The sequence below is a fragment of the Chrysochloris asiatica genome, unplaced genomic scaffold (genome assembly GCF_000296735.1).
Source record: "Chrysochloris asiatica unplaced genomic scaffold, ChrAsi1.0 scaffold00106, whole genome shotgun sequence".
Taxonomy (NCBI): Eukaryota; Metazoa; Chordata; class Mammalia; order Afrosoricida; family Chrysochloridae; genus Chrysochloris; species Chrysochloris asiatica.
In genome coordinates this window covers 1037289-1050920 of record NW_006408624.1, presented here as the reverse complement: position 1 = coordinate 1050920, position 13632 = coordinate 1037289, and the positions used below count along the sequence as shown (strand labels likewise).

Sequence of the window (13632 nt, the reverse complement as noted above, 5' to 3'; positions counted from 1 at the left end):
TCGGAACCAACTCCACAGCACACCACCACCACCATTAGGCAAATCAGCTGCACAAGATCTTTTTAAAGTGTTGAAGAGTAAAGCCGTCAGCTTGAGAACTAAGGTGCGCCTGACCCAAGTCATGGTATTTTCAATAATCTCATATGCATGTGAAAGCTGGACAGTGAATAAGGAAGACCGTAGAAGAATTGATGCTTTTGAGTTATGGTGTTGGAGGAGAATACTGAAAGTGCCATGGGCTGCCAAAAGAACCAACAGATCTGTGTTGGAAGAAGTACAGCCAGAGTGCTCCTTGGAGGCCAGTATGGCCAAACTTTATCTATCATACTTCGGACATATTGTCAGGAGGAGAAAGATATCATGTTTGGTAAGGTGGAGGGTCAGAGAAAAAGAGAAAGACCCCCAGTGAGATGGATTGGCAAAGTGGCAGCATCAATGGGCTAAAGTGTGACAACAATTGTGAGGTTGGCCCAGGGCTGGTCAGTGTTTAGTTCTGTTGTACATAGGGTTGTTGCTATGAGTTGGTACCGACTCGATGGCACCTAACAATAACAACCACCACCATAGGTCTCTGTGTGGCACAGTTTGCTCTTGGCAAGACGCTGTCTACCTAAAGGCTGGTGGCTTGAATCCACCCAGAAGTGCATGTATGTATGACCTAGTGGTTTGCTTCTATAACACTGTTGTTGTTATCAAGTGCTGTTGAGCTGGCTTTGACTCATAGCCACTCTATATAGGGTTTCTGATGAGCTCGAACCACCAACTTTGTGGTTCGGCTAATCAAGCTGATTTTGCAGCCCAGTGGATTGCCCTGCAGCACCACAGAACAACACTGTGGAGTACAGCTCGACTCTGAAACATGTGGGGTCTCTGTGAGTCACAGGTGACCCAATGGCAATGGGTTTAATGGGTTTGTCTTCCCTCCTGATGCAGTTAAGTACTTGACTACTAACCAAAAGGGATAGCCTTATGAAGCACACAGCTCTACTCGGCAACAGAGTCAGAACTGACTGGACAACAACTTTCTCTCATGAGACCTTCCCTTACCAGTTCTGGTTCACACAGAGTTGTGTAGTGCCTGTCTGTTTGTTTTTTATTTTTAATTTCTAGGCTATCCTACACTTGGACCTTACACCTGCTCCAGCCTAGTTCATTCCATTCAACAACTATTTATTGAGAACCTTTTATGTGTATAGAGTCTTGAACTAGGCCACAGGAGGGGCTAGAAAGACAGTTATGTGCCCTCAAATCTGCTGTCCTTCCTCTCCTTTTTATGTAATGGGGTGCTTGGTAGAGGCCTTAGACCTTACAACTTTAAAAGCTGGGAACCTGTTATTTTAAAAATTATGCACAGTTTCTATCTTTGCAGGCGGAGACTGGATTTTACCTCTAGGGCAGACTGTCCCTTTGTTCTTGGAAGATCCTCTTGAGTGGGCCCTCACAGTTATGTAAATGAAAAGCAAGCTCTCTCCCTGCTTTTGGAGAAGACCAAAACGCAATTGCTTTAGACTGAGATGCTGGCTGCACTGCTTAGTAATGTAAATCAGGAGTGTATTTTAGCAGAAGCATGCCTCTGCAAAATTATGTTTCTTTTACAGAAATCTCCTTTCTAATTCTGGATCGAGACTGCCCTGGACTTGTAAATTGTCTTGATTGTACAAAGTTGGTGAGAGTTTCCTGTGAGCATTTGTTGGAAGGAAATGTGGAAGGTGGAGAACACAGAAGGACTGAGCAAGTGACCTTCCGTCACTAATGGGGATAGAATGGGGGAGAGGGCTGTACTGGGCTCAGCCAGCACCACCTGGCTGTATTCTTGGGGCCTCAGACTTTTGGAATGTGCCCTGGAATTCTTATGTGGTCTTCTTCCCTGTAGGTAAGACTGTGGGTCCTCTGGAAGAGATCAGAGATTTCCACAGTCAACCATTTTGAGACAGGATTTGCGGACTTGGGGTGTAAATGTAGGCTAGGGTGAGGACAGGCAGAGAACCAATACACTACAAGGTTGTGATGTCAGGTTTGGGTGTGGGAGTTCCAGTAGTAGTCACTTTTGGTTGTTGTTGTTGTTGTTAAGTGCTATTGAGTTGTTTTTGACTTAGAACAACTCAGTATAGGGTTTCCAGTGAGTGGTTGGTGAGCTTGAACCACCGACCTTGTGATTCAAACGATCTTGCGGTCCAATCCTTAGCCCACAGAGCCACACCAGTCACTTCTAGCAGCAGCTCCAAATTATGCTTTATGCTAGACTTCCTTTCATTAGTCCTAAACCTTCAGTGAAGGAGGTCTGGTAATATACTGGTTACATGTCAGCCTGCTAATCTCAAGATCAGTAGTTTGGAACTACTAGCCGCTCTTCAGGAAAAAGATGAGGCTTTCTGTTCCCATAAATATTTCCAGCCTTGGAAGCCCTATGCAAGGTCGCTATGAGTCAGAACTGACTCCTTGGCACACCACCACCACCACCATCAAACCTTCAGTGAAACCAAACCTTTTCTTGAGTTGATTTTAACTCTGGTGAGCCCATGTTTTACAGAGTAGAAATGTTCCTTAGAGTGTTCTTGGTTGTCACTTAACAACAATCTTTATGGAAGAAAATCAATGGGACTTTTATCCACAGTGCTACTGGGTGGATTGGAACCACAGACTTTATTTTCTTTTGTTTGTTTATGATTAGATACATTTTATTACCTCAAAAATACCACCAATAGGTCTTAGAAATCACTCGAGCCTTGTTTCCATAGCTGGATTGCTTTTCTATCTTACTCATCAGCCTGTTGGGCAGTTCCTTTTTTAGGCACATAGATACCATCCAAAAAATTTCAAATATCCTTGTTTTTAACTGTTGTGGCTTGCTGAATTAAAGCAGTTGAATTTGATACAAGTTCAATGTCATTTCCTTCAAGAATTAATTCATTTTTCGGGGATTGAGATACTGAACAAGCAACACCTGCCCTTATCCGAACCCTACAGTTGTATTTTTCAACCAAGAAGTTTGGGATTTCAACAAGAGACCCGCTCTCTGGGATAACAACGTTGATGGGGAAGTGACCATCCACAGACCTCATCTTGTAACGGAAGCCCAGTGTAACACCCTTGATCATATTCTGCTCATGACTGCAGATGGTGCATACTGTGTAGCCAGTTCCTTTCTGTTTCCCCACCATTTGTCAATGCAAAGCCTCTTCTTTTTCTTCCCCAGGAGGCTAAGCTCCCCATTGATGTGGTTGAAGTCCCTCTGCAGGGTTTCCCAGGGGCCCTTCACAATGACTGTGTGGCCCTTCAGACTGATGTTGACGTTTTTCAGAATGTCCACAGTCTGGTTGCTGAGAATGGTCTTCATTCTCGCAACAGATGCGGCAAAAGCTGAACCATCAACTTTTAAGTTTGTAGATATATGCAAGCAATTTGTGTCATACAGGGACCTCCTTCAGTAAACCCAAACCAAATCCACTACCATCAAGTCAGTTCTGACTCGTAGGACTCTGTATAGGATTTCTAAGACTGTGAATCTTTATGGGTGCAGCCATCCTTATCTTTCTCACATGGGGCGGTTGGTGAGTTTGAACTACTGACCTCGTGATTAGAAGCCCAATGCCTAACCCACAGTGCCACCAGGGCTCCTTCAGTAAAAATTTTCGAAAAGCTCTAGTCTGTTCTCAGCTGTGATAAAGGCAATAGGGTTGAAGAGGGTGGTCCATGCTGTAGCAGGAATAGTCGAGCCCCAAGTGAGATGAACTACCCAAGGGTGGCCACCAGGCAAGGAAAGTAGGTTTCAGCAACCTCATGACTTCCTTGGACACCATGACAACAGCTCCACCACATGGCAGCAAACAGAAAACCAGGTTGCCTTCAAGCCCCCAGGCTGTACCCTGGGAAATGCTTTTAAGTAGCTGGAGGACAGGTTGAGGTGCTAATTTCTAGCAGTCAAATCATGAGCTCCTGGATTCTGCAACAACAGCCACCTGTCACCCTTCATGTCTTTGCCTGTTAAACAAAACCACCTAGTAATGATCTGTACTTTCTTTTGTCTTAGAATACTTCCCTGTCACCTTTCCCCTGGTTGACATAAAAGATCTATGCAAATTTAACATCTGCTTGGCCTACTGATTTTGGAATGACAGGGAATGCTAAAATAATACCAGTGTGACAGGTTGTCTAAGGTGACCCAAATCCTTCCGTACTTATGAACAGATGCTAAAGGTCAAGAACTCACAAGGGAGAGGTAGGAGAGGAACTCCCAGATCAAGACTCTCTAAGCTAAGGGCAATGGTTATAATGGCGGGTCAACTTCTTGGTCATTATTTCCATGGTGGTGAGAGGGAGTTGAAATGGAAGGTGATTATGATCAGAGTTGTAATGGGAGAAGGAGGTTTTCTCTTTCTTATCCAAATCTATTCTGAATGTCCAGTTTTGAACCAGGTAGGCAACATCCATTTTCTGCGTGGAACAGCAGTGAAATTCAGGCTTTCCTGCGCTAGATGCCCCTGCTGTGCTTATTGGCTGCTAGTACCAGGACCCTTATCCATAGGGAAATTCGAGATGTTCTCAGACTGGAAACTGCCTGCATGTAGCCAGGCAAGTTCCCTCTGAGAGGGCTTACATAGGAAATGATCGCACGCAAAGAAGAGCAAAAAGAGACTCCAAGGGGAAAAATATTTAGTGCATGAAGCAATCACCTCACACACCTTCGGAGCCCTTAGCGGTACCACCGCCTTTGTAAATGGGCTGTATGGATCAAGCACTTCTGTATTTGGACAATTCAGGTCAAAACCTGCTTTGCTTTTCACAGCTTGGAACCAGGTGCTTGTTGATGCATAATGCATGCCAGCTCCTGTCAATCTGTGATTTGCCCAGGTGGTCCCTGAGCCAGGTGGAGGTTCCATACTCTCTCCATGACTCTGGGATGGCTCTATTCAATATTATCCCCAAAACATCAGAAAGAAAGTGTTGCTGATGTGCTTGGAAAGAAGGGTGGTGGTACAATAGTTCCCATAATACAGTATCACAAACTCAGCGGCTCAGATTAATATAAACTCATTTTTTCACAGTTCTGGACACTGGAAGTCTGTATTCAAGGTTATCTTCAGGACAGTGTCATCTCTGAAGGCTTTAAGTGAAGAGCTTTTTTGTCTCTTCTAGTTTCTGGAAGCCACGGGCATTCCTTGCTTTGTGTTAGCATCACTGTAATAGCTGCCTTTGTTTTCACTTGGCTGTTTTCCCTATGTGTCTTTCCTTGTATCTCTTCTTCTATTTTAATAAAGGCATTAGTTATATTGGATTAGGAGCTACTAGTGGTTACGAATCGGGCTGCTAACCTCAAGGTCAGCAGTTCAAGACTACCAGCTGTTGTGCGGGAGAAAGATGAGGCTTTCTGCTCCCATAAAGATTTGCAGCTTTGGAAACCCTGTGCAGGGTCACTATGAGTCGGAACCGACTCCACGGCACTCAACAACAACAATATTGCAGGATGACCTCATGTTAATTTAACTAATTACATCTACAAACACTCCATTCCAAATAAGGTCACATTCACAGGTACTGGGGATTAAAACCTTAGCATATCTTTTGGGGGAGCACAGTTTAATTCATAACAAGTGATCTTCATCAGTGTTTCTCTCAAAGCTGGCAAGCCCTGCTCCTCAGAGCAGGCCGGCTTGTGATTGCAGGGAGAAGAGTGCCTGGTAGAGTAGAAAGAGAGATTGACGGCTTTCCTGTGCCTACAGGACTGCTGCAGGGCCAATGTGATAGACTTTCTCTGGAAATAATACGGACAAAAGCGACTTTTCCTTTGAATAATATTGAGTTTTCCAGGGAAGGACATTTAATAAGTTTCACTCAGGAAGTCTCTGTTACCAATAAAGACTTAACAAAGTTAATTAGACTAAACAGCAATTATCGTGTCTCCTCATTGTTCAATTATCTGCTGAACTGGTGTTTCCTGATTAATTTTCTGATTAAAATGTATTAAACTGAAAAGACCAACAAACAGGCCCTGACAGGTTCCTAAAGAAGGAAGGGAGTCTCTGTTGTCTGTGGCCCTGCAACCACTGAGCTTGTCTTTCCACGTCCCTCACAAAGGGCCATGGGACCAGTGAAGGAGAGGTGGTTTCCAACCTTCCTGCAATCTCAGAGGCTATCTGTCAGCATCTCCAGTCAGAGGTCTCCTTACCTCAAATCTAGACTGGCAGTAGAAACCTGGGAGTCACACTCTGTCTCCTTTGTCCCCTTCCCACCATGACCTTCTCAAACCCCTCCCTCCACTTAACACACTCAGAATCTATAATAATCATTTCCTTACAAATGCCCATAATTCCCTTCCTGGCTAAAGTCCCATCCTGGGTAACCCCACCCATTGATCATCCCTGAATCTGCACCGAAGCCTCTGAACATAAATACAACAGACCTTGTAACCCAGTTGACTGAGCTGTGTTTGAATTCAAGACCATGAATCGCCGATGGAAATTGGATCAAACCAGAACTTCCTGCCAAGGAGTCAATTCCGACTCACAATGATCCTGTAGGATAGAGTAGAGGTGCTCATTGGGGTTCCTGAGCCTGCCAAGCTTTACACAGGCAGACAGCCTTATCTTTGGCATGACATTTCTTCCCCAGTTCTCTTTCCCACTCAGAGCCTGTAGCCGTTCTCTCCTCAAACCCCCAACACCCACCCCTCCTCATTCTCAGCTACTGACCTTGCCTTTAAACTTCATTGAGATATAGAAGCAATCAGACAAGAACTCCCATGTCTTCCCATTCCTAAATTGACAAACTTCTTCCTATTACAATAGAGGACGTGTTTCTACTCTTAACAGAGTCTGAACCCTGAGCTTGGGCTCTGGATTTTGTTCTTTCTCACTTTCCCAAGGACTTTGTTCCTGTAAATATCCCCTAGCATTCCTGCATCATCAGTTTCTTCCCTCTTCGCTGGATCATTCCTATTAGCATACAAAATGCTGTAGTACTGCTCATCTTAAAAAAGAAATGAAAACCTCCTTTGAAACCGTACTTATATACTAAAGTTATTCTTTGAATATCTTACATATTTCACAATGATAAAGGGAAAACAAAATCTTTCTAGACCCTACAGCTCTCTCCTGTGGTTTGCCAGTTTTCTGCCATTCTTCACAAAACTTCTCCAAGAAGAGTTGTCTGGAGTGGCTGCTCCACACCTGCCATTCTCTCCTTCAGGCCTTTGAATTTAGCTTCTGTTTTCACTCCTCCGTGAAAACTGCCCTCATGGTCAACAACAACTTACATATTGGGGAATCGAAGAGCTCTTGCTCTCTTGGTGTGGCGCTGTGGGCTAATGCGCCAGACTGCAAAGCCGTTTGAACTGCAAGGTCGGTGGTTCAAGCTCACCAGCTGCTCCTCGAAAACCCTATGCAGGGTTGCTATGGGTCGGAACCGACTTGACGGCACTTCACAACAACAACCTCTCAGTAGCATATGGCCCATTTCTCCTTCAAACACTTGCTCCTCTCTCACTTGCCTGGTCTTCTGTTTGCTTCATGGCTGCTCCCTTCCAGTTGGACTACCGCTCCCTTCCTCTTCTCCTCAACATTTAAACCGTAGGGATTCTGGGTCTTCTTTTTCTCTGTTATAGCTATACTTTCATAAGGTGACCTCATGGGTGTCATTGAGTGGTTAAAATGGTTAAGCACTTGACTACTAGCCAAAAGGTTGGTGATCCAAACCCACACATAGATGTCTCTGCATGCAGTCCTAGTAATCTGCTTCAGAAAGATCACAGCCTTGAAACCATATGGAGCAGTTCTACTCTGTACACTGAGGTCACTATAAATTGAGATTGACTTGATGTCAACTAGAAGCTCATGGCCTAATAAGACGGAAGGGCTTAAATACCTTTGATAAACCTAAAAGCTCACACATTGTATCTCCAGCCTAGATCTCTCCCTGGAGTGCCAAGGCGAATGTCTAACTTGGATCTCAACATTTCCACTTGGATGTCTAATGAACAGTTCTAACTAAATCCATCTAAAAGTGAACTGCTGATCTCCCTCTACAACTAGCCCAAATCCATTTCTTCCCAAGTTTTTCTCATTTCAGAAAATATCCCCATTGCTTACTCAGTTGTGCAGGCTACAAAACTATGGTATCTTTCTTGAGTTCTCTCTTACTCTTATGCTGATATTTAACCCAAGAGTGCTACCAGTTATATCCAAACTGTATCTTGATTCTGGCTACTTTTCTCCATTTCCGCTGCTGCTGTTCTAGGTCAAGTACCTGTCAGCTCTTGCCTGGACCAATGTCTTCTAATAGGCATATTGATTTTTACTCTTTGTTCTCTCGAGTTCATTCTCCACAGACCAATGTTGTTGTTGTTAGGTGACCTTGATTTGTTTCTGACTCACAGAGACCCTATACACAACAAAATGAAATACTTCTTGGTCCTGCACCATCCCCACAATTGTTGTTACGCTTGTACTCAATGCTGCTGCCACTGTGCCAATCCATCTCATTAGGGTCTTCCTCTTTTTAAATTATCCTCCACTTTACCAAGAATTTTTTTTTAGGGATTGATCCTTTCTGATAACATGTCCAAAGTACAAGAGAGGAAGTCTCTGAGGACCATTCTGGTGGTACTTCTTCCAAGACAGATTTATTTGTTCTTTTGGCAGTTGTGATTGTTAAGTGCTGTCGAGTCGATTCAGACCCATAGTGACCCTGTATAGTTTCTGAGGAGCAGCTGATGAGCTTGAACCGCTGACCTTGCAGTTCAAATGGCTTTGCAGTCTGGTGCATTAACCCACAGTGCCACACCAGGACTAGTTGTTGTTGTCAGGTGCCATCGAGTCGGAACCGACTCATAGCGACCCCATGCACAGCAGAATGAAACAATGTCCGATCCTGGGCCAACCTCACTACCGCCGCCACACTTGATGCCATCAATGATGCCACCTGACTGATCCATCTCGTTGGGGATCTTCCTCTTTTTCTCTGACCCTCCACCTTACCCAGCATGACATCCTTCTCCAGCGATTGTTTTCTCCGGACAATGTGTCCAAAGTATGAGAGACGAAGCTTAGCCATCTTGGCCTCCAAGGAGCACTCTGGTTGCACTTCTTCCAAAACAGATCTATTGGTTCTTTTGGCAGTCCATGGCACTTTCAGTATTCTCCTCCAACACCACAACTCAAAGGCATCATTTCTTCTACAATCTTCCTTATTCACTGTCCAGTGGTTACGAACTGGGCTGCGAACCTTAAGGTCAGTGGTTCGAACTACCAGCCACTCTTTGGGAGAAAGATGAGGCTTTCTACTCCCGTAAAGATTTATATCCTTGGAAACCCTGTACAGGGTTGCTATGGGTCGGAACTGACTCGACGACACTTAACAACAGCAACAAGATGGCTACTAATTAAACCAGGACTAGTACATGGTACTTATTCTCCAACAACAATATTCATTTCCAACAACACCATATTCTTATACTTCTCCAACAGCAGTGTTCTTCTCCAACAACACCATAACTCAAATGCATTAATTCCTTACTCATTGTCCATCAAAGTTTCAGTGGCTAAACATTCAGAAGTAGTCTCTCTTTCTCAGTTTGGAAGCTCATCTGAAACCTGTCCACCATGGGTGACCCTGTTGGTATTTAAAATACTGGTGGCATACACAGCACAACATGTTAGCCACCACAGTACAACAAACTGAAAGACAGATGGTGGACAGACAGGCCTTAGTGATGTAAGACAATATCCATTTTATTTGCTTACAATTCTGTGAGTCAACAATTTGGGCCAGGCTTTGCTGGATGGTTTTTCAGCTGGTCTCATATGCAGTCACTCATTTAGCTTCAGTTAGCTGGCAGGTCATCTGGGGCTGGATGGTCTAGGGACTTTCAGCTGGGATAGCTTGTCTCTGCTCTACAGATTCTCATCCTTCAGTTGGTTAGCCTGGAAGTGTCAGGGCAGCAAGAGGTAAGAGTGAAAGCTGTATGATGTCTTAGTTGCAGTGTAGCTTTGTAACTCCCACAACATTTTGTCCATTGTATTCTATTGATCAAATCAAGTCATAAACCAGCTCAGATTCCAGTGGGTGGAAAGTATGCAAAGGGGTGTACAAAAGAGGATAGAATAAATTGTAGTCATCTGTAGCCTACTACAATCAGCCAGAATGTGTTTTTGTAAAGTAGGAATCAGAGCATGTCTCTCCCCTGTATTAAATCCTCTGATAACTTCTACAGTTAAAAATAAAACCTCTTGGTCTTATAGGTTCACTTTGATCTTCCTTTCTAATTTTATCTCATCACCTCTAGTTCACTGTGCTCTCATCACACTGGCTTTGTCTTTATTTATAGTATGTTGTTATTAGCTGCAAAGGAGTGAAATACTGCTCTATCCTGCACCATCCTCATGATCAGTTTGGGATCAGATCTTTGTGATCCTTAGGGTTTCCATTGATTATTCTTTGGAAGTAGAAGACCAGATCTTTCTTCCTAGTCCAGCTCAGTTTGTAGGTTCTTCTGAAGCCTGTTTATAGCAACTAGAATCATAGCATCATGCACTCCTCCACTGATAGATGGGTAGTAGCTGCATACGAGATGCATTGGCCAGACTCTAATGGACGGTGACAATGCTACCGTGGAACCACCACAGTCCTCATAGTTCTAGGAAACTTGTATATAATTTTAGCCTCAGAACCTTTCTTTCTGGAGCACTCTTCATTAGAAGTTGGCATGCTCAGTTCCTTCATCTATCTTTTAGGTCTCAGTACCAAAGACATCTCCCCAGAAAACTTCTCCCCAACCATGGTTACCAAGGTAATTCTCCCTAACCCTACCACCAAAGTTCTTCTTTAACTCCTTTTCTTGTGTTGTTTTTCTTAATTATAGTAGCTGACACTTAGATGAGTCTTTCTGCTCTTGCAATATTGACAGCTCAGAAACCCTAAACTGAGCCAGAACCAACTCTACGGCACTTAATATAACAACAACAATACTTACATATATTTACTGTGGACCAGGCATAGTTCTAAGCACTTTACATATATATTCATTCTTGTAATCTTTACAACCACACTATGAAGCCAGTACTAGTATTGCCCTTAGTTTTCAGATGAGAAAACCAAAGTACAAAATAATGAAGTGTCTTTCTGATGCTCTTATAGCTCTATCGTGTTTATTATTGTTTGTTTTCCCCTCCCCCAATTCCCATAATATAAGCTCCTTAGGAGTAAAGATCTTAGCTCTTATTTAAGGTCTATTCCCTAGCATTTAGAATAGTGCCTAATACACAGATGCTCCATAATTATTTACTAGTAAATTCAAATATTTTTAAAATGCTTTACTGTGAAGCAAATGAAGGTTTACAGAGCAGATAATAAGCTTTGCACTCAATAAATCATACACTTCACTTCATTGCAATGACTGAAATCCCTCTGTGTACCAACAGTCAACAGTATTTACCTCCATTCACCTCAACTATTGCATTTCCCCCTGTGACTCCAACTATCTTCATCTTTCCTCTGTATACCTCCCTCTTGTTGCATACTACACATGTCAACATGTGTCCACCCTCTAGCTCATGAACATTTTCCTTCCCCAATCTCCATGAAACTATCATAGATTGTTTCTTCTATGAAGAAAACCTTCACTTAACTTTTTACAACACTGGTAGATTGTTTCTTCTATCAAGAAAACCTTCACTTAACTTTTTACAACATTGGTCTCATACAATATTTGTCTTTTGGTGATTGACCAATTTCACTCAGCATAATGTCCTCCAGGTTCATTCATGTTGTGAAGTGTTTTGCAGATTCATTGTTATTCTTCAGTGTTGCATAGTAGTCCATTGAGTGTACGTACCAAAGTTTGTTTAACCATTTTCTTTTGGGCATTTAGGTTGTTTTCATCCTTTTGATGTGCCAGCTTCTTCTCCCAGGAAGCACTCAATCCACTTCTCTAACTTTTCCTCTGAAGTTCAGGGTTCCAGAATTTTCATGTGTCTGTTTTATTTTATCTTTCATATGCTTATTGTAGAGGGTCTGTGCAGTACATTTGCCTAGTCCACCATCTAGCTGGAAGTCAGTGAATAAAACCTTCAATCCAGTTAGTTGATGTATCTTGTTTACTATGTTTTCTAAATATTTCTTGATTTCAAGTGCCTTTCTCTATCCATATTTTACCACATGAGTAAAGATAATCTCTTACCAGATCCTTTGTAGACTTGTTTTCATTTTCTTCAACTCTACAAAGGATCTGCCTTTGAGTTGTGGTGTTGGAGGAGAATACTGAAAGTGCCGTGGACTGCCAAAAAAACCAATAGAGCTGTTTTGTAAGAAGTGCAACCAGGTTGCTCCTTGGAGGCCAAGATGGCTAGGCTTCGTCTCTCATACTTTGGACACATTGTCCGGAGAGAAGAGTCGCTGGAGAAGGATGTCATGCTGGGTAAGGTGGAGGGTCAGAGAAAAAGAGGAAGACCCCTAATGAGATGGATCAGCCAGGGACATCATTGATGGCGTCAAGTGTGGCGGCTGTAGTGAGGTTGGCCCAGGATCGGACATTGTTTTGTTCTGCTGTGCATGGGGTCGCTATGAGTCGGTTCCGACTCAATGGCACCTGACAACAACAACAACAAGATCCTTTGGAACATTTTCTGTAGACTAAATCTTTCTTTGTCCAACCAAGGGCAGAGAAGGGAGCAAGAAAACAAATAGAGACGGGAGGGAGGGAGCAAGGAAGAGGGGAAAGAAGATAAATAGATAGCTGTCTTGAGTTTATTCCAGTTCACGGTGACCTGATGTATAATAGAATGAAATGCTAGTATCATCCTCACTGTCCATCATTGTAGCCATTGTGAATAGCAAGTTAAAATGAGAAATTTGGCCACAACATTCTTCTGCTTACAAACCTGTTAGAGCTTCCAACTATCTTCATAGCAAACTGCAAACTCCTGAGACTAGTTCACATGGTCCTTCCTGATCAAGTTCTCTTCTGCTTTTCTACAAGCAACCCAGCACCAGACCTCCACTGCTCCCAGATTTTCAAGCTTCTTCTCACCTGTTCCCTCATCTGGAGCACCTGTCTTCTCCATGCAGACTTCTTTTTAGCTTTTGAAACCCAATTTGAATAACTCCTGTTTATGTTCATGGGCACTTAGTTTATAACTTACTCCTTTATATCACAGATATCCATTTACTGTATTCATATATCCATGCATGCATTCATTCAGCAAACATTTGCTGAGTACAACTTTCAGAAGTCCAGTTTATGGGAAACAATGCCTTTTAAATTGTTTCGTACATCTTCATTTGCATGTTTGTTTTCTTCCTCTACACTGAGAGCCTCTCCAAGGTAGGCTTCAGTTCTCACTTACTTTTTTTTGTTTGTTTGTTTCACATCTCCAACAGATTTATTTGTTTTGAAAGGAATGAATTGTAAGGAAAGAAAAAATGAGGCAGGGAAAAAGTATGGAATAGAAAAAAATACAAATGTAAGCCGTTTTGCTAATTGTTTTATAACCACAACTAACTAGTACCGAGAAGACCCTGTACAAACCAACACAATGAAGGGTCAAAGATGGAGGTGGTTCCCTTAGCAAGGTATTTGGAATTGACGCTGTAGTCCTTGGTTTTGGATGGATCACTGGGTGTCTGGGCCCAGTCCATGCC

General features: G+C 42.9%; 1 pseudogene; it reads right to left on the bottom strand.

Annotated features, from left to right (window-relative positions):
* Positions 1–2756: 2756 nt before the first annotated feature.
* Positions 2757–3337, bottom strand: LOC102839587 (annotated as a pseudogene).
* Positions 3338–13632: the final 10295 nt, after the last annotated feature.